Source organism: Meles meles, chromosome 1, assembly GCF_922984935.1.
Source record: "Meles meles chromosome 1, mMelMel3.1 paternal haplotype, whole genome shotgun sequence".
NCBI classification, from domain to species: domain Eukaryota; kingdom Metazoa; phylum Chordata; class Mammalia; order Carnivora; family Mustelidae; genus Meles; species Meles meles.
Window position 1 is genome coordinate 24,475,168 of NC_060066.1, and position 19,938 is coordinate 24,495,105.

General features: G+C 38.5%; 1 pseudogene; it reads right to left on the reverse strand.

Moving 5' to 3' along the window:
- Nucleotides 1–13,034: 13,034 nt before the first annotated feature.
- LOC123925141 lies at nucleotides 13,035–14,091 on the reverse strand (annotated as a pseudogene).
- Nucleotides 14,092–19,938: the final 5,847 nt, after the last annotated feature.

Consider the following 19,938-nt stretch of genomic DNA (forward strand, 5'->3'; position numbering starts at 1 on the left):
TGTTTTAAATAAATGGATTACATACTATAAATGACTGAAATATTTCTTAGCTTATCTTTGAAATTCAATAGATATAATTAGGCATGGTTTGCATGTCATAGTATTGTGGAATATTATGTAATGATAATATGACTAGTGGGAATATAGAGGAAAGTATACACTATATAAATAAATAAATATATAAATGAATAAAATGGAAATTGATAGTTTTTTTGGGAGAGAGATTTGGTATCTATTAAAAAGATAAATGTATTGGGGTGCCTGGGTGGCTCAGTGGGTTAAAGCCTCTGCCTTGGGCTCAGGTCATGAACTCAGGGATCTGGGATCAAGTCCTGCATTGGGCTATCTGCTCTGTGGGGAGCCTGCTTCCTCCTTTCTCTCTGACTACCTCTCTGCCTACTTGTGATCTGTCTGTCAAATAAATAAATAAAAATCTTTAAAAAAAAAGATAAATGTATTAAGGAGGGCACTATTGAATGGAGCACTGGGTGTGGTGCATAAATAATGATTCTTGGAACACTGACAAAAATAAAATAAAATTAAGATGTTAAAAAAAGATAAATGTGCAATGCTTTGAACATATATATGTAAATATAAATGAATTCTACAATATAATTTGTGAGGATGACACAAAAACTTTTAATTAAATGCATATTAATGTTATGTTTTTTTTAAAATGGTGGTGCAATAGTGTTTTAACTTGATGTTACCTTTCTCTTGACTCTATCCTTAAGTCTACTTTTAAAAGAAACCTTTCTGACTTAACATGTTGCTAAAAAACAAAACAAAACAAAACAAAACAAACAAAAAAAACCCTATGTATTTCTTCTCTAACTTTCCACTAAAATTGATAGAAGGGTATCATGTCAAGAGGCAGCTGAATATGTAAGTTTAGAACTCAGAAATGAATCCAGGGATGAATATTCAAAATTAGGACATTTCTAGGGTCATGGTAACATTTTGTTTTAGGTTTAGAGTTACCTAGTTGTGTTTTTATTTTAATTTGGGGGAGCTGCACTTTTATGGTTTATGTGCTTTTCTCTATGTATGTCAATTTCAGTAAAATTTAAATTAATACAAAAATTTGCCTACTTGTTAAGTTTGACTTCCCACAGTATACCTGCTTTAAAAAACATAACAGACTGTACATTGTCTGTCTCTTCTTTTTAATCTTCTAATTATAAACATGCTCCTAATTGGCAACCATTCTGGGAGGAGAGAGGAGAAATTTAGATCTAGATCAAGGTTTCTCAATCTCAGCATTATTACCTTTTTTTTTTTCCCTGAATAATTCTTCATTGTGGGAGGTTATCCTGTGCATTGTAGGCTATTTAACAGCAGCCCAGTTGCATCCAGCAGGATGCCAGTAGCATCCTCCCAGTTAGAGTAATGAAAAATATATCCAGACATTGTCAAAAGTCCCCTGGCGAGGAGCACTGCCCCCTCGTTGAGACTAACTGGTTGAGGCAAACTAGGTATGACAAAGAAAGTCTGCGCAGAATCCCAAGTGATGAAATTAGGTCATTATCAAGATTAAAACTCAGAAGGTAAGCCTGCTGAAAACTGGTCATTGGAGGGAATTAAATCAAATTTCAGAAAACTGAACAAACTTCCAGGAGTAGAATTTATACTCAGCATTTATAATAGCATCATTGTCCTCAGTCACAAAACCAATATTTGAAATTCCAAGAGAGGACTAAATTGTCATGCAGCATTCCTTTGACAAAAGAAACACCCATAAACTCCCTATTAGGATAACTGGTTGCATATATTTCTGACATCTAGCAATGCATACTCTTTAATCTCAGAAAATAATATTTGTTTTTCTTTTTATTTATTTTTTTCTTCTTATTGTGTTATGTTAGTCAGCATACAACACATCATTAGTTTTTGATGTAGTGTTCCAAGATTCATTGTTTAGGCACCACACCCAGTGGTCCATGCAATACGTGCCCTCCTTAATACCCATCACCAGGCTTACCCGTCCCCCGACCCCCTCCCCTCTAAAACCCTCAGTTTGTTTCTCAGAGTCCACAGTCTCTCAAGTTTTGTCTCCCCCTCCGATTCCCCCCTCCCCTTCACTTTTCCTTTCCTTCTCCTAATAATTTGTTTTTCTAACTTCATCTGCATTTGGTCAGTTTTAGCCTTCTTGGATATTATGAAATGTACTCATGGTTTTGAGGAGCAATATTTCATGCACATGATAAAGTTATCCTTTATAATTAAGTAAGCTCTTAGGTGAACAATTCTTGGTCAGGTGTACTAATATTTTATACCAGCTACTATGGTGAATGGTGTAGCACCTAATTATTTCTTATTTCCTGTAGCATCTTTAATGGAAAATGTCATCCATCACCTACTGTACAAAATTTCGACCTAAATGGTTGGATTAACCAGGGTGACCCTGGAAAGTAAAGAAATGAATGCATCAGTGAGGGTGTAACTACTGGCAATTTGTTAAGATTTTTATAGCTTGTATAGTTAAAATTCCCCCCATATTATTATGAACTGTTGTGTTTTTTTTTTTCCCTTTTTATTTATTTATTTATTTTTTCAGCGTAACAGTATTCATTCTTTTTGCACAACACCCAGTGCTCCATGCAAAACGTGCCCTCCCCATCACCCACCACCTGTTCCCCCAACCTCCCACCCCTGACCCTTCAAAACCCTCAGGTTGTTTTTCAGAGTCCATAGTCTCTTATGGTTCGCCTCCCCTCCCCAATGTCCATACCCCGCTCCCCCTCTCCCAATCCCACCTCCCCCAAGCAACCCCCAGTTTGTTTTGTGAGATTAAGAGTCATTTATGGTTTGTCTCCCTCCCAATCCCATCTAGTTTCATTTATTCTTCTCCTATCCCCCTACCCCCCATTGTTGCTTCTCCATGTCCTCATATCAGGGAGATCATATGATAGTTGTCTTTCTCCGATTGACTTATTTCACTAAGCATGATACGCTCTAGTTCCATCCACGTCGTCGCAAATGGCAAGATTTCATTTCTTTTGATGGCTGCATAGTATTCCATTGTGTATATATACCACCTCTTCTTTATCCATTCATCTGTTGATGGACATCTAGGTTCTTTCCATAGTCTGGCTATTGTAGACATTGCTGCTATAAACATTCGGGTACATGTGCCCCTTCGGATCACTATGTTTGTATCTTTAGGGTAAATACCCAGTAGTGCAATTGCTGGGTCATAGGGTAGTTCTATTTTCAACATTTTGAGGAACCTCCATGCTGTTTTCCAGAGTGGTTGGACCAGCTTGCATTCCCACCAACAGTGGAGGAGGGTTCCCCTTTCTCCACATCCTCTCCAGCATCTGTCATTTCCTGACTTGTTAATTTTAGCCATTCTGACTGGTGTGAGGTGATATCTCATTGTGGTTTTGATTTGTATTTCCCTGATGCCGAGTGACGTGGAGCACTTTTTCATGTGTCTGTTGGCCATCTGGATGTCTTCTTTGCAGACATGTCTGTTCATGTCCTCTGCCCATTTCTTGATTGGATTGTTTGTTCTTTGGGTGTTGAGTTTGCTAAGTTCCTTATAGATTTTGGATACTAGCCCTTTATCTGATATGTCGTTTGCAAATATCTTCTCCCATTCTGTCAGCTGTCTTTTGGTTTTGTTAACTGTTTCCTTTGCTGTGCAAAAGCTTTTGATCTTGATGAAATCCCAATAGTTCATTTTCGCCCTTGCTTCCCTTGCCTTTGCCGTTGTTCCTAGGAAGATGTTGCTGCGGCTGAGGTCGAAGAGGTTGCTGCCTGCGTTCTCCTCAAGGATTTTGATGGATTCCTTTCTCACATTGAGGTCCTTCATCCATTTGGAGTCTATTTTCGTGTGTGGTGTAAGGAAGTGGTCCAATTTCATTTTTCTGCATGTGGCTGTCCAATTTTCCCAGCACCATTTATTGAAGAGGCTGTCTTTTTTCCATTGGACATTCTTTCCTGCTTTGTCGAAGATTAGTTGACCATAGAGTTGAGGGTCGATTTCTGGGCTCTCTATTCTGTTCCACTGGTCTATGTGTCTGTTTTTGTGCCAGTACCATGCTGTCTTGATGATGACAGCTTTGTAATAGAGCTTGAAGTCCGGAATTGTGATGCCACCAACTTTGACTTTGTTCTTCGATATTCCTTTGGCTATTCGAGGTCTTTTCTGGTTCCATATAAATTTTAGGATTATTTGTTCCATTTCTTTGAAAAAAATGGATGGTATTTTGATAGGGATTGCATTAAATGTGTAGATTGCTTTAGGTAGCATAGACATTTTCACAATATTTATTCTTCCAATCCAGGAGCATGGAACATTTTTCCATTTTTTTGTGTCTTCCTCAATTTCTTTCATGAGTACTTTATAATTTTCTGTGTATAGATTCTTAGTCTCTTTGGTTAGGTTTATTCCTAGGTATCTTATAGTTTTGGGTACAATTGTGAATGGGATTGACTCCTTAATTTCTCTTTCTTCAGTCTTGTTGTTGGTGTACAGAAATGCAACTGATTTCTGTGCATTGATTTTATATCCTGACACTTTACTGAATTCCTGTACAAGTTCTAGCAGTTTTGGAGTGGAGTCTTTTGGGTTTTCCACATATAGTATCATATCATCTGCGAAGAGTGATAGTTTGACTTCTTCTTTACCAATTTGGATGCCTTTAATTTCTTTTTGTTGTCTGATTGCTGAGGCTAGGACTTCTAATACTATGTTGAATAGCAGTGGTGATAATGGACATCCCTGCCGTGTTCCTGACCTTAATGGAAAAGCTTTCAGTTTTTCTCCATTGAGAATGATATTTGCGGTGGGTTTTTCATAGATGGCTTTGATAATATTGAGGTATGTGCCCTCTATCCCTACACTTTGAAGAGTTTTGATCAGGAAGGGATGCTGTACTTTGTCAAATGCTTTTTCAGCATCTATTGAGAGTATCATATGGTTCTTGTTCTTTCTTTTATTAATGTGTTCTATCACATTGATTGATTTGCGGATGTTGAACCAACCCTGCAGCCCTGGAATAAATCCCACTTGATCGTGGTGAATAATCCTTTTAATGTACTGTTGAATCCTATTGCCTAGTATTTTGGCGAGAATTTTTGCGTCTGTGTTCATCAAGGATATTGGTCTGTAGTTCTCTTTTTTAGTGGGATCCTTGTCTGGTTTTGGGATCAAGGTGATGCTGGCCTCATAGAATGAGTTTGGAAGTTTTCCTTCCATTTCTATTTTTTGGAACAGTTTCAGGAGAATAGGAATGAGTTCTTCTTTAAATGTTTGGTAGAATTCCCCTGGGAAGCCGTCTGGCCCTGGGCTTTTGTTTGTTTGGAGATTTTTGATGACTGTTTCAATCTCCTTACTGGTTATGGGCCTGTTCAGGTTTTCTATTTCTTCCTGGTTCAGTTGTGGTAGTTTATATGTCTCTAGGAATGCATCCATTTCTTCCAGATTGGCCAATTTGTTGGAGTAGAGTTGCTCATAGTATGTTCTTATAATTGTCTGTATTTCTTTGGTGTTAGTTGTGATCTCTCCTCTTTCATTCATGATTTTATTGATTTGGGTCCTTTCTCTTTTCTTTTTGATGAGTCTGGCCAGGGGTTTATCAATCCTATTGATTCTTTCAAAGAACCAGCTCCTAGTTTCATTGATTTTTTCTATTGTTTTTTTGGTTTCTATTTCATTGATTTCTGCTCTGATCTTTATGGTTTCTCTTCTCCTGCTGGGTTTAGGGTTTCTTTCTTGTTCTTTCTCCAGCTCCTTTACGCGTAGAGTTAGGTTGTGTACTTGAGACCTTTCTTGTTTCTTGAGAAAGGCTTGTACCGCTATATATTTTCCTCTCAGGACTGCCTTTGCTGTGTCCCACAGATTTTGAACTGTTGTGTTTTCATTATCATTTGTTTCCATGAATTTTTTCAATTCTTCTTTAATTTCCTGGTTGACCCATTCATTCTTTAGAAGGATGCTGTTTAGTCTCCATGTATTTGGGTTCTTTCCAGCTTTCGTCTTGTGATTGAGTTCTAGCTTCAGAGCATTGTGGTCTGAAAATATGCAGGGAATAATCCTAATCTTTTGATACCGGTTGAGACCTGATTTGTGACCCAGGATGTGATCTATTCTGGAGAAGGTTCCATGTGCACTAGAGAAGAATGTGTATTCTGTTGCTTTGGGATGAAATGTTCTGAATATATCTGTGATGTCCATCTGGTCCAGTGTGTCATTTAAGGCCTTTATTTCCTTGTTGATCTTTTGCTTGGATGATCTGTCCATTTCAGTGAGGGGAGTGTTAAAGTCCCCTACTATTATTGTATTATTATTGATGTGTTTCTTTGATTTTGTTATTAATTGGTTGATATAGTTGGCTGCTCCCACATTAGGGGCATAGATATTTAAAATTGTTAGATCTTCTTGTTGGACAGACCCTTTGAGTAGGATATAGTGTCCTTCCTCATCTCTTATTATAGTCTTTGGCTTCAAATCTAATTGATCTGATATAAGGATTGCCACCCCAGCTTTCTTCTGATGCCCATTAGCATGGTAAATTGTTTTCCACCCCCTCACTTTAAATCTGGAGGTGTCTTCGCGTCTAAAATGAGTTTCTTGTAGGCAACATACTGATGGGTTTTGTTTTTTTATCCATTCTGATACCCTGTGTCTTTTGATTGGGGCATTTAGCCCATTAACATTCAGGGTAACTATTGAGAGATATGAATTTAGTGCCATTAGTAGCCTGTAAGGTGACTGTTACTGTATATTGTCTCTGTACCTTTCTGATCTACTACTTTTAGGCTCTCTCTTTGCTTAGAGGACCCCTTTCAATATTTCCTGGAGAGCTGGTTTGGTGTTTGCAAATTCTTTCAGTTTTTGTTTGTCCTGGAAGCTTTTGATCTCTCCTTCTATTTTCAATGATAGCCTAGCTGGATAGAGTATTCTTGGCTGCATGTTTTTCTCGTTGAGTGCTCTGAATATATCATGCCAGCTCTTTCTGGCCTGCCAGGTCTCTGTGGATAAGTCTGCCGCCAATCTAATATTTTTACCATTGTATGTTACTGATTTCTTTTCTCGGGCTGCTTTCAGGATTTTCTCTTTGTCACTAAGACTTGTAAATTTTACTATTAGGTGACGGGGTGTGGACCTATTCTTGTTGACTTTGAGGGGGGTTCTCTGCATCTCCTGGATTTTAATGCTTGTTCCCTTTGCCATATTAGGGAAATTCTCTCCAATGATTCTCTCCAATAGACCCTCTGCTCCCCTCTCTGTTTCTTCTTCTTCTGGAATCCCAATTATTCTAATGTTGTTTCGTCTTATGGTGTCACTTATCTCTCGAATTCTCCCCTCATGGTCCAGTAGCTGTTTGTCCCTCTTTTGCTCGGCTTCCTTATTCTCTGTCATTTGGTCTTCTATATCACTAATTCTTTCTTCTGCCTCATTGATCCTAGCAGTGAGAGCCTCCATTTTTGATTGCACCTCATTAATAGCTTTTTTGATTTCAACTTGGTTAGACTTTAGTTCTTTAATTTCTCCAGAAAGGGCTTTAATATCTCCAGAGAGGGTTTCTCTAATATCTTCCATGCCTTTTTCGAGCCCGGCTAGAATGTTCAGAATCGTCATTCTGAACTCTTGATCTGACATAGTACCAATGTCTGTGTTGATTAGGTCCCTAGCCTTCGGTACTGTCTCTTGTTCTTTTGTTTGTGGTGATTTTTTCCGCCTTGTCATTTTGTCCAGATAAGAGGATATGAAGGAGCAAATAAACTACTAATAGGGTGGCAAAGACCCCGGAAAAATGCGCTGTAACCAAATCAGAAGAGACCCCAAATTGTGGGGGGGGGGGGGAAGGGGATAAAAAACAGGTTCTGAAAAAAAAGAAAAAAAAAAAAAAAGAAAAAATTAAAAAAATAAAACAAATTAAAAAATATAAAAAAGAAAGAAAAAATATATATATTTAGATGAACTAGTCAAAAAACGTTAAAAAAGAAAAGGGTAAAAGTTTTTTAAAAAAATTTAGCAGAAGAAGAAAAAAGAAAAAAGAAAAAAAAATTGAAAAAAGAGAAAAAAAAATAAAAAATTGAAAAAAGAAAAAAAAATTGAAGTAGCCGCAAGACTAAAGAATCATGGGGAGAAAGCCATGAGTTCCGTGCTTTGCTTTCTCCTCCTCTGGAATTGCTCTGCTGTCTTAGGAATTGAATCTGCTTTCTCCTTGATAGATGAACTTCGTCCTGGCTGGATATTTTGTTGATCTTCTGGGGGAGGGGCCTGTTGTAGTGACTCTCAAGTGTCTTTGCCCGAGGCGGGATTGCACCGCCCTTACCGGCGGCCGGACTAAGTAATCGGCTCGGGTTCGCTTTTGGGAGCTTCTGTTCCCTGAACGCTTTCCGTAGAGTTCCGGAGGACGGGAATGAAAATGGCGGCCTCCCAGTCTCCAGCCCGGAGGAGCCGAGAGCCTGGGGCCCCACTCCTCAGTGCACCCCCAGAGGACAGCACCCAATCACTCCCGTATCCCCAGCCTCTAGCCGCGCTCCGAGCTCACCCAGCCCGCGACCAGTTCAAGGTAACCCCGAGCTGAGAGTTCAGTCCTCGGCTCTGTCTTTGCAGCCGGTTTCTCCGTTCTAATACCTGCGAGCTCTCCGACACTCTGACACCCCCGATCCTTCTGTGACCTTGCGGGGCCTGGGGCCACGCTGGCCCCGCGTGGGCTTCACCCCGGTTTAGCCCCTGGAGCAATGTCCCTCAGTGGAACAGACTTTTAAAAGTCCTGATTTTGTGCTCCGTTGCTCCGCCGCTTGCCGGGAGCCGGCCCCTCCCCCCGCGGTCTATCTTCCCGTCGTTTTAGATTCACTTCTCCGCCAGTCCTACCTTTCAGAAAGTGGTTGATTTTCTGTTTCTAGAGTTGCTGTTCTTCTTCTCTTCGCTCTCCCGTTGGATTTGTAGGTGTTTGCTATGTTTAGATAAGCTATCGAGCTGATCTCCTGCTACCTGATGTAGTCTCAGGCTGCTACTTCTCCGCCATCTTGACTCCTCCCCTGAACTGTTGTGTTTTAAGGATTAAGTGTTTTCATCGGAGATGGCTCCTGTTGTGTGAAATGCCTTCAGGAGACAAACTATGCATAATGCAAAACCGTGTGAATGAGGTATTTACTATTACACATGAGTAGCAGACTGCCTCTTAGACTTACAGAGTAACAGCGGAGCAACACACCCACAGATGCAGACAGGATTAAATTTATTGTGCTCCTTCAGGGGTGAGAGACATACTTAGAACATTTTATATGTAATATGGCTTGAATTAATAGATGTTTTTAATTAGCCTAGCTTTCAGAAAACCTGAGAGAACATCAAATCCCTATTTGGGCACGAAGAATGTTTAAGCAAATGCACTGTCAAAACAATACTTCCATGTTTTTACTAGAGATATTATTATGCTGTATCTCAATTAAAACTTTTATCTTATGGATATTAAAAAGCTTGCAGTCGTGTTTTTCAGGCTGCGCAAGGCATCATCCTATTGAACACATGTTTTGGGAAATCAAGCCATGCTTAGGCTTAAGCATATGCTCCCCATTCTCTATTTTTCTTTGCCTTCCCCACCGTAGTAATTTTACACCTACATTGAAGACATTTTGCCCAGATGTAATGTTCTGGAGTTTTCTATTTCTCTGTTGAAAGTGTAGGGGAAAAATGTATAGGAAAATATCAGTTGACAAAACATTTCCATCAGCCTGATGTAGATTTACTAGTCCTCATTAAGAGACTGTCTCTATTCAGACTCTCCGGATTTATCGTGTGTATACATACAGGGTTTTAGGAATTCCAAGGGTTTCTGAGAGCTTTAGCTCTTCCTATGACTGGATGATCATCGGTGTGCGAAGTGTCAGACACGATCAGAGCACAGGGGAAATATTTCAGCATCTCGGTCAGGTGCCAGGAGAAGTTCCAGGTCTTGAATAAATTTTCCCTGTGTAAACAGAATGTCCAAGGCAAATTCAATCCCAGTTCTGTTTTGTACTCTCTATGGCTACAAGTGGAGATAGGGGATTTTAGGGTGACAGTCTGGTTTTTTTTTTTTTTTTTCAATGGTTTGTAAGATTTACTGGTCTTTTGTGGTCATAGATACTTTGCTGTGGCAATGAGAATAACCTCCAGACCAAAGCTGGCCCTGAGGTATTTAGGTTTCTGAAATGCTATACTAAACTGAATTTATTTTATGAATAATTATGTGCAGCTGGCTCTGCTCCCTGCCTGGATCAAGTATTGGATGATAATAGGAAGCCTGGCTGGGATTTGGAATTAGTAGTGGTTTTAGGCTAGGAGCCCTGATAAAGAGTGAGATTGGTTTAGAGAAGGATTAGAGTAGGACTACTGACAGACAGTTTTGTAACACAAGTCTTCATGTTTACAGGCAGCTGATTTTCCTGACAATTGATGACATTATTCTTACCATAGGTTGTAGAATCATAAGACCTGTTTTCTAATCATGGATCTTTCCTTACTGGCGTTTTTCCCTTTGGTAATTTTCTTAATCTCTCAAATGCTCTATTTTCTTTTTCTTTTTAGATTTTCATTATTTATTAATTGGGGAGGTAATGGGAAGGAGCAGGGGAAGAAGGGGAGAATATCCAGAAGGAGTCCGACACAGGGCTAGATCTCACAGCCCTGAGATCAAGACCGGAGCCTAAACCAAGAGTCAGTTGCTCAACTGAGTAAGCCACCCAGGCACACAGCTCTAATTTCTTATTTATAATAGGATGTAGTGATTCTATTTTAATGAGGGATATCATAAGCGTCTTTAAGATGACTAAATGGTTAGCAAGGAATTCCAGTTGAACACTGGGGGTCGTTCTCTGTGGATGACACAGAGGACAATGAATCCGTAGAAAAAAATTTTAATATATCAGGCTGTGAAATTCTGAGGATAAGAACTGTATCTAATATCACTTTGCACAACATTCAACGCAGTGTGCAGTACATAGTGAATACCACACGTGTTGAATTAGTTGAATGATGTAGATCCAATTGTACGAAGAGAGAGAAAGCTGGCAGCGTAATGCTACACCCAGTTATCTGCTATGGAACGGCATTTATGAGACTGGAATCGTCGGTTCCAAAATTTTCTCATCATCATAAGTGTGAGTTATTAGTTCGCTGACCGCAGTATTCTGTTCTTGCCATTCTTTTAGACTCAAAACATATCAATATACCATTTTAGATAATTTGAGGAATAAAAAAATATTATGAGTAGGTAGTGGAGAATCTATTACCATGGTACTATGTTAACATTAAGAAATCCCTGCCAGAGATATAGTTTAGTACTTATGAAAACATATCCTAAACACTAAAAATGTTATTATTCATTGCCACTGATAGTTCTTTATACACTTACAGAAGAGGTTTCTCTACTTTCCCCTCCCAATGAGATTATTGTGTTGGACTTTGATGTGTAGTATGAAAACTGTGCTTGTAAAAGGCAACAGTAGGATAGATAATTCATAAAACTTGTTTCTGCTTATTTGGATAGTTTTTTCTGTATACATCTCCTTTTTAAATTTCAGCTTCATTGTAGTTTTTATTTATTGGCTTGTAAGATCTTTTAACTGTTAGCAAAGTATTACTGTAATACTGGCATGTTACTGATAAAGGAATTTTATTTCCTAGAGAAAGTAACCATTTCAGCTTCATTTTTTAAAATATTTTATTTATTTGATAGAGATATCACAAGTAGGCAGAGAAGCAGGCAGAGAGAGAGGAGGAAGCAGGCTCCCTGCTGAGCAGAGAGCCCAACGCGGGGCTTGATCCCAGGACCCCGAGATGATGACCTGAGCCGAAGGCAGAGGCTTTAACCTACTGAGCCACCCAGGCGCCCCTTCATTTTTTAATTAATAAGAACTGTAATATGGTTTTTTCCTGTTAATATTTCAAAAAATTCTTAAAGGATAGGTCCCCTAAAAAATAAAAAAATTCCTCCCATTTAGACTTTAAGAATAACATAGTATATGTGTTATGATCAGTGCTGTGAATTGTATGACTGATGAGTCACAGACCTGTACCTCTGAAACAAGTAATACAAATTATAATATAGTAAAACATATTATAAAATATAACAACATATAAATAGTATAATATAAAACACATTATATAATATAATAAAACAAATTATATGTTAATAAATTAAAAAAAAGAATAACATAGTATAAATTTAACACTAGTTTATTTCTAAAGAGTATGTTTAGCTTTATATTTAACCTCCCAGAAATTAGCATAATTTATCTGAACTGTCTGGGCCTATGTGTGTGTGTGTGTGTGTGTGTGTGTGTGTGTGTGCATGTGTGTACATATATATATTTTAAATATTTTCTTTATTGAGAGAGAGAGAGAACGAGCAGGGGGAGCGCAGAGGGAGAGGCAGACTACCTGCTGAAAAGGGATCCCTATATGGAGCTGTATCCCAAGACCCTTGGATCATGACCTGACCTGAAGGCAGGTACTTAACTGACTGAGCCTTCCAGGTGCCCCAAATATCCCCTTTTTCTTATAAGTAGATTCCTAAAGATTGAGATGATAGAATCGTTTCAGTAATGGCCAGAAAGGGGCAAAGAATCTGGGAGAACATGCTTCCAACAAAATAAGACAAAAAAGGATATTCAGGGTAAAGCACTTTATTTATTTGTTTGTTTGTTTGTTTGTTTGTTTTTAAGAAGTTCATCGTCTTTAGACTTAAGGAGTGTGGATACAGACTACACCAGACCCAGGGTTTTGAGTCTGTTGGGAGTAGACACAGCTATGGCAAACACGGGGTAATGGTGAGAGGGGAGGGGACACATAGTAGGTCTTTAACTTGGCAGGGATGGTGGAAAATTGATGATCTCAATTGGAAATGAGGAGCAGCAAGAAGAAAGCTGTCTAAGATGGGGTCTGGGCAGGCCCAGAGGGACAGCCCCTGCCCCTGGGGCTCATAGTTGAGAGGGAAAGAAAATGAGGCCGTCCTCTCAGTGCTGAGAACTAGACTCTTGGCTCAGGTTCCTTCTGCCCCACCCTCAGCCATGACCCCCAGCTTCTTTCAAGAACCCAGAGGCTTTTCCCCATTGAGCCTCTGGAAGAAGCTTTTGCTGAACTCAACTCATAAGAGCTGATCATGATGACGCATGAGATCATGATGGCGCATGAGGGAGGGATGCCCCTGAAGCCCCTTGTCCTGGGAAGGAGGACTGGTGAGTCCCCCAGACATCCCTCAGATGGATCCTCTGTAGTGGCGGCAGTCAGGTGGAGTGGGTGAGGGAGGGGTGTCACTCTCACAGCCTCCAGAGCTCTCAGTGTGACCTGGCCTTGAGTCTCCACCCTGGGGCAGGGTGGCAGAGTCAGCACGGTTGCTAGCTGCCGCCATCCCTGAGATGCCACCAGCCACAAAGCTGATGCCCACGGGTGCCTGGTCCTTTGGCCTGAGCCCACTCAGTCAGTTCTTTACCAGCTCATAGTTGAACCAGTACAGAGCAGAAAAGGGAGCATCCTGAAGGGCAGTGGGGTCCCAGCCCAGTCACACTGATCACCAGGTGCCCTCGGTCACAGCCACCCAGACAAAGCACCAGCCACAATGTAACACGTGCAGAGCTAGCAGCTTTGTCCACAATAGCTCCAGGGGGCTCGTCACTGTCGTGGTGCCCATGCAAGCCAGTGCCCCTGTCACCCCGTGTACGAAGAGGTCAAAAGTCAGGACTCAACCAAAAAGGAAGGCCTTGGGTTGGGTTGGTTATAGGCAGGGAAGTACAAGACAGAGGTTGGCATAGTCACAACCAGGTGGCTGGGAGGCTGCTCCACAGGGTCCTGGTGACCTCGTGTCTCATCATCTTCACCATGGCAGCCATGGTGCCAGAGAAGGGAGCATGTCCTGAAACTAGGTGGCACAGCAGGCACTGTTTGGGCACAGGAACTGGGGCTCCAGGGCACCACTGCAGTAGAAGTGGTAGTTCCCCTTGGCCTAGCAGAGGCTCCAGAGTCTGCAAGGGGTCATCAGCTTATTGGCTACCGAGGGGCACCGAGACTGCAAGCATTATCTTCACCACACCCAGGGGTGTCATGAAGAGGGAGGTGACCTCAACCCCAATGCTTGAGGCCACCATTCATGGTTGGCTGTAGGCCGGTGCTCATGCAGCAAGGTGCCCATGGTGGCTCCTCAGCCGGTACATTGTCCACATGCCCTCTAATCTCTTTTAATACTCTCTGTATTTTGGATAGTCGTTACCTCTGAAATAAGAATTTACCTGGGGCTTGCAACCATCAGAAAACAGAATGCCAGATGGAGAGCTTTAACTAACAAATTGATTGGTTTTAATTATGACATCTATGCAACTAGTATCCAAATGGGAAACTTTCGTATCAGTGTGATTCTATTTAGTCAGATTCCAGAGTCAAGCTTGCTTCACCTACTTACAGAAATTTCCTAGACTGAGATATACGTTGGAATCTTTCCTTCTTTGCAAATCTTTACCTCTCCCAACACCTTCCAAATAATCTTTCATTCTACTTTCCAGAAAAAAAAATGAAACTATCACTTTCTACTTATCACTACAAAACTATAAAGTTACCTAAATCTTACCCACCATTAGATGTTTCACTTTTATACATACAGTACTTTTTTCTCCTATATAAAGATAATCTTTCTAGTGTGCATTAGACGTATTTCCTCCAGATCTCTACCAAGTATCAATGCCCTCTCAATTGTCCTTTTTTCCAATACATCCTTTTGTTGCTGAAACATTAAATCTCATTTCCCCATAACAGCCGAACTTAAAAACAAAACAAAACAAAAAAACCCTCTTCTAATTTTTTTTTTCCTATTTCACTTGCTTCTCAATCTGTGGAAGGTTTCTTCTCCTTCTGCTACTCCTGAAGTAGTTCTCCCTAAGGTTAGCAAGCCTCTCTATGTTGCTAAATTCAAAGCACTGATTTCAAAATTGGCCTAACTTAATTCTCAATGGCTTTTAGTATCCCGTTGTGCTGTGCTTTATTCCTACTTGTCTGGTAGTTCTTTGCCAACCCAACTTGGTAGTTCATTTTTCTCTAACTGGTAATTAAATATTAAAAACAAAAGTTTGCTAAGGCTCTCCTTGGTCCATATTCTCCAAACTTAATCAAATCTTTGGTTTCAGTCACCACCTACATTTTAAGGACTTTTTTTTTTTTTTTTATGCAGTTCAGACTTCTGTTCTGAACTCTATAGATTTCACTCTTAATTCCATATCTTCACTTGGATTTTTCCCTTATTTTTCCTTCAGTCCCATATACAAATCATCACCAAGTAGTGCATATTTTATTTTCCCACATCACTGCTATGATGGTCCAAGTATAGACAGACCCAATTAATTATTTGTAAGGAATAAATTCTTAACTAATTTCACTGCAACCATTTTCATCTCCTCATATTCTGTCTTATAGGTTATCACCATAATAGTCTTTAAAAATCTCAAAATTGATTTTATTCTCTATTGCACAATTAAAACCTTCCAGAAACTGACATTGCTCTTTGGATAAAGAATAAATATCTTAAATAAGCTTGTGTTTCAAGCATATTCTCTACGACATGCCTGGACTCTGCATATCTCTCCATCCTCTTTTCGTACCAACCTCCAACTTTTTCTCTGAAGTTGAGATGTACTGGCCTCCTATCACTTCCTCAGATTCCTGCACAGGGTTTTTGCATGAGTTGTACACTCTGCCCAGAAAGTTCTTTCAAACTCCTCACTTCACGTATTTTAGCTCAAGCCTACTTCCTTATAAAATTGTTTTCCTAACCTCTTACTATAGTCATACTCGCTTTTAATATTTTTAATTAAGGCATTTATTTTTCCAATTTTATTGATGTATAGTTATCAAATAAAATTATATGTATTTAAGGTATATAACATGATGATTTGATAGATGTATACATTATAAAATGATTACCATAATCAAGCTAATTAACACATCCATCACCTTACATAGCTGACATTTTTTGTGTGTGGTTAAGAACATTTAAGATCTACTCTCTTAGCAAATTTCAAGTAAACAGTATTATTAACTAAGTCACCGTGCTGTTCATTAGATCTTCAGATCTTACTCATCTTATAACTGAAAGTTTATATCTTTTGACAAACATCTCCTTATTTTCCCCACCTCCTAACCCCTAGCAACCACCACCTACCCTCTGCTTACGTGAGTTTGACTTTAGATTCCACATGTGAGTTTATTCTGTGTTTGGTTTATTTCATTTAGCGCAATGTCCTTGAAGTTCATCCATGTTGTTGCGAATAACAAGATTTACTTTTTTTTCGTATGGCTGAATAATCTTCCATTATATATGTATATGATATATTTTCTTTGTCCACTTATATGTTGATGGACACATAGGTTGTTTCCATGTCTTGGCTATTTTGAAAAATATTGGCTGCAATGAACATGGAAGTACATATATCTCTTTAAGATATTAATTTCATAACTTTTGATATATACCAGAAGTAGGATTGATAGATCATGTGGTAGTTGTATTTTTAATTTTTTGAGGAAACCCCATTTTCTAAAGTGGTGTACCAATTTATATTCCTAACACAGTGTACAAGAATTCCCTTTTCTCCACACCCTCACTGACATTTGTTATTTCTGGCCTTTTTGATAATAGCCATCCTAACAAATGTGAGATGCTATCCCCCAGTTTTAATTTGCATTTCCCTGATGGTTAGTGATGTTGAGTATCTTTTTATATACATACTGGTCATCTGTGAGTCTTTTTTGGAAAAATGTCTGATATTTTTTTCTTAAAATCATGTTATTTTTCTTCTATTATCTCCATTTGTAAGTATAATTTTTCTCATATCTGTGAAAACTTGCATTTCTGCAACACTGCATCCTCACTAGTGTTTTTTAAAAACTTTATTGAGGTAGAGTTGATACTCAAAATCATATACATTTAATGTATATATCTTGATGACTTTGGGTATATGCATAATCCTTAATACCATCACCACAATAAAGATATTTATATATCTATCACCTTTCCTCATGTTCTTTTGTGTATGTGTTTTTGGATTTATTTGTTGAAAAAAATCACTTAGCATGAGCTCTGCCTTCTTCATGTATTCTAAAGTGCACAATATGTTACTATTAAGTACAGGTACTCTGTTGTACAGCAGATCACTAGAACTTCCAGTGCATTAAGCATCGATACCACATGACTCAGGAATTCTCTTCTTAGGTATATACCCCAAAGAATTAAAAGCTGGTGTGCAAACAAAAACAGGTACATGAATGGCTGTCACAGGATGATTCATAATAACTGAATGGTGGAAATAACCCACATGTCATCAACTGCTAAATGGGCAAATAAAATATGGTACACGCATGCAATGTGAAATTATTTCAGTCATTAAAATAAATGAAATACAAATAAATGCTACAAATTGGATCAAAATTGAAAGTGTGCTGATTGAAAAAAGCCAGAATAGATAAATTCATAGATTAGTATCAGGCACTTAGGGGAGGAAGAGATTGAGAGTGACTGCTTAATGGGAATGGACTTTCCTTGTAATGTGATGAAAATATTCTGGAACTAGCTAGTAGTGATACTTTCCCACCATAATGAATATATTAAAGCCTCTGCCTTCAGCTCAGGTCATGATCCCGGGGTCCTAGGATGGAACCCCACATCGGGCTCTCTGTTCAGAGGGGAGCCTGCTTCCTCCTCTCTTTCTCTGCCTGCCTCCCTGCCTACTTGTGATCTCTGTCTGTCAAATAAGTAAATAAAATCTTTAAAAAAAAGAATCATAAATTAATTGACTATGTCATGGAGGGTTTTTTAATTACCAGATATTTATTGAATCAGAGGCTGTACTCTAGGATAGAGGGTAAAATGGAACAAAATCAGCATTGACCCTTCATTCTTGTGGAACTTACACTCAAGAAAATAGTGAGTCAAATTACTACAGAAATAAAAGTATTATAATAATCTAATTAATATGTGTGGTTTGAATTAGACACATTGAAAATACCCAATAAAATAATAAATACAAAATTATTATTATTGTTTTTAATTTTCCAGACTTACAATAACATATCTACTCTGTGGATATGTTATTGTAGCCATCTTGAAAATCTGTACAGTGAGTCACAGGGATTGACATTGACATTTATGTCATTGACCTGACATTTATGGCTCATTCAGTGGAAGCCATCAGCATCTCTGAGATTTTTCATATGTATTCATGTAGGTAGGTGTTAAAGCACATTCATACATCTACAGTACACACACACATGCATACACATAGAATAATATTGCTGTAAATACTCAGAATTCTTTTTTGTTATGCCTGAAAACAGCTTATTCTAGTGCATATTTTCAATCAACTCACTTTTCCTGTGTTTATTTTCTGTATTTAATTTTTTTTTTTTTTTTTTTTTTTGGCGTATGGACAACAGTAACTTATTTTTCAAAGACCTAGAAGCTGGGAGTCTTATGAATTTCAGAACAATCTGAAATCTTCATGCTCTTTTCAAACATAATATCAACACCCGTGCCTTGGTATGTTGTTGGATTCTCTGAAACCACAATTCCATGCACTGTATTTGAATTAAATCTCTTGCCGATATCCAGCTACTTCAGATTCTAACCATGTAGCGTTCCTTGGTGGTTAAGTCTTTTATCTTGGAATCACAAAGAGAAACAAATTCAAACCAATTTTACATTTAAACACACTATTACATAGTAGACACTACATAAAAGCAATAAACATTTGAATTCTAAAAATAGAATGATTTATTATTAGCAAATGGCAGAACCTCATGAGCTCAAACATTATTCTTCCTATTGTCCTTATTTTGGCATATGGTACAATGAACTTGAACTGCTGGCAAAACAGGAGCTCCTGATTCATTCCAATCAGCTAACTATAAATTTCTCACCGTGCAATAATCACCGATTCCTTTCTTTTGTGCTATGCTGGCATAATTTAAGTATTTGAGCAGTCATTTGTTAAGTGATCCAGCTCCTTGGATTTCGGCTTTCCAAGACACTTCTGACATCCTCTAGTGTGCTCACTTGAGTAATGTTTTCCATTGCACAGACATTTATTTAGCCTTCAGTGTTTTCAGATGGTTCCCATAGAAAGCTGCTATTCAAGTCAAGATTTTGCAACAAATGTTATTACTATCAATATAACAAATAAACAGTTCTTTCTTCTGTTGATTTTTAAAAACTAAAAAAAAAAAATCACAATATATAATTTGTGCTAGACTAGGGTTATAGGAGATCTAATGGCATTAATGGTGATATATTATGAATGTATCATGTTCATCATTTTTCTCATTGTTGTCAGGGTTTTTTTCTCTAACTAGTACTCCTCATTTTGGAGAAAGACCCCACTCTCACTTCAAACACACAATTCTATAGAGGTAGAAAATCTTTATTCCGAGCACAGGGGATTGATAGCATTTCTAAGCACCTTCCATATATTCATTTATCTCATGACATTTGTATTGATAGGTACTATTGTTATTCACAATTTACTGGGATTAATAAGGTCCAGAAAAAAATTTTTTTTAAGGTCCAGAAAAATTAAGTAACTATCTAAAAATCTCATGGTTAATTAGTATCAGAGATGAGATTTGAATAAAACAATCTGTTTCCCTCCACAGTCTCTTCCTATACTTCAAGCCAAGCTAGTTGTTTAGTCTGCTGGGGCTGCTCTAGCAAATTACCATAGACTGAGTGAATTAAACAACAAACTTATTTCTTCCAGTTCTGGAAACTCTGAAGTCCTAAGTTAAGATTTGGCTCTTGGTGAGAATTCTCTTTCCGGTTTGTGGGTGGATAGCCATCTTCTTGTAGCCTCGCATGGTGGACACACAGAGAGAGAAGCAAACTCTCTCCTGTTTCTTCCTAGAAGGTCACTAATCCTATCATGTGGTCTCCACACTCATGACCTAACTGCCTAATTACC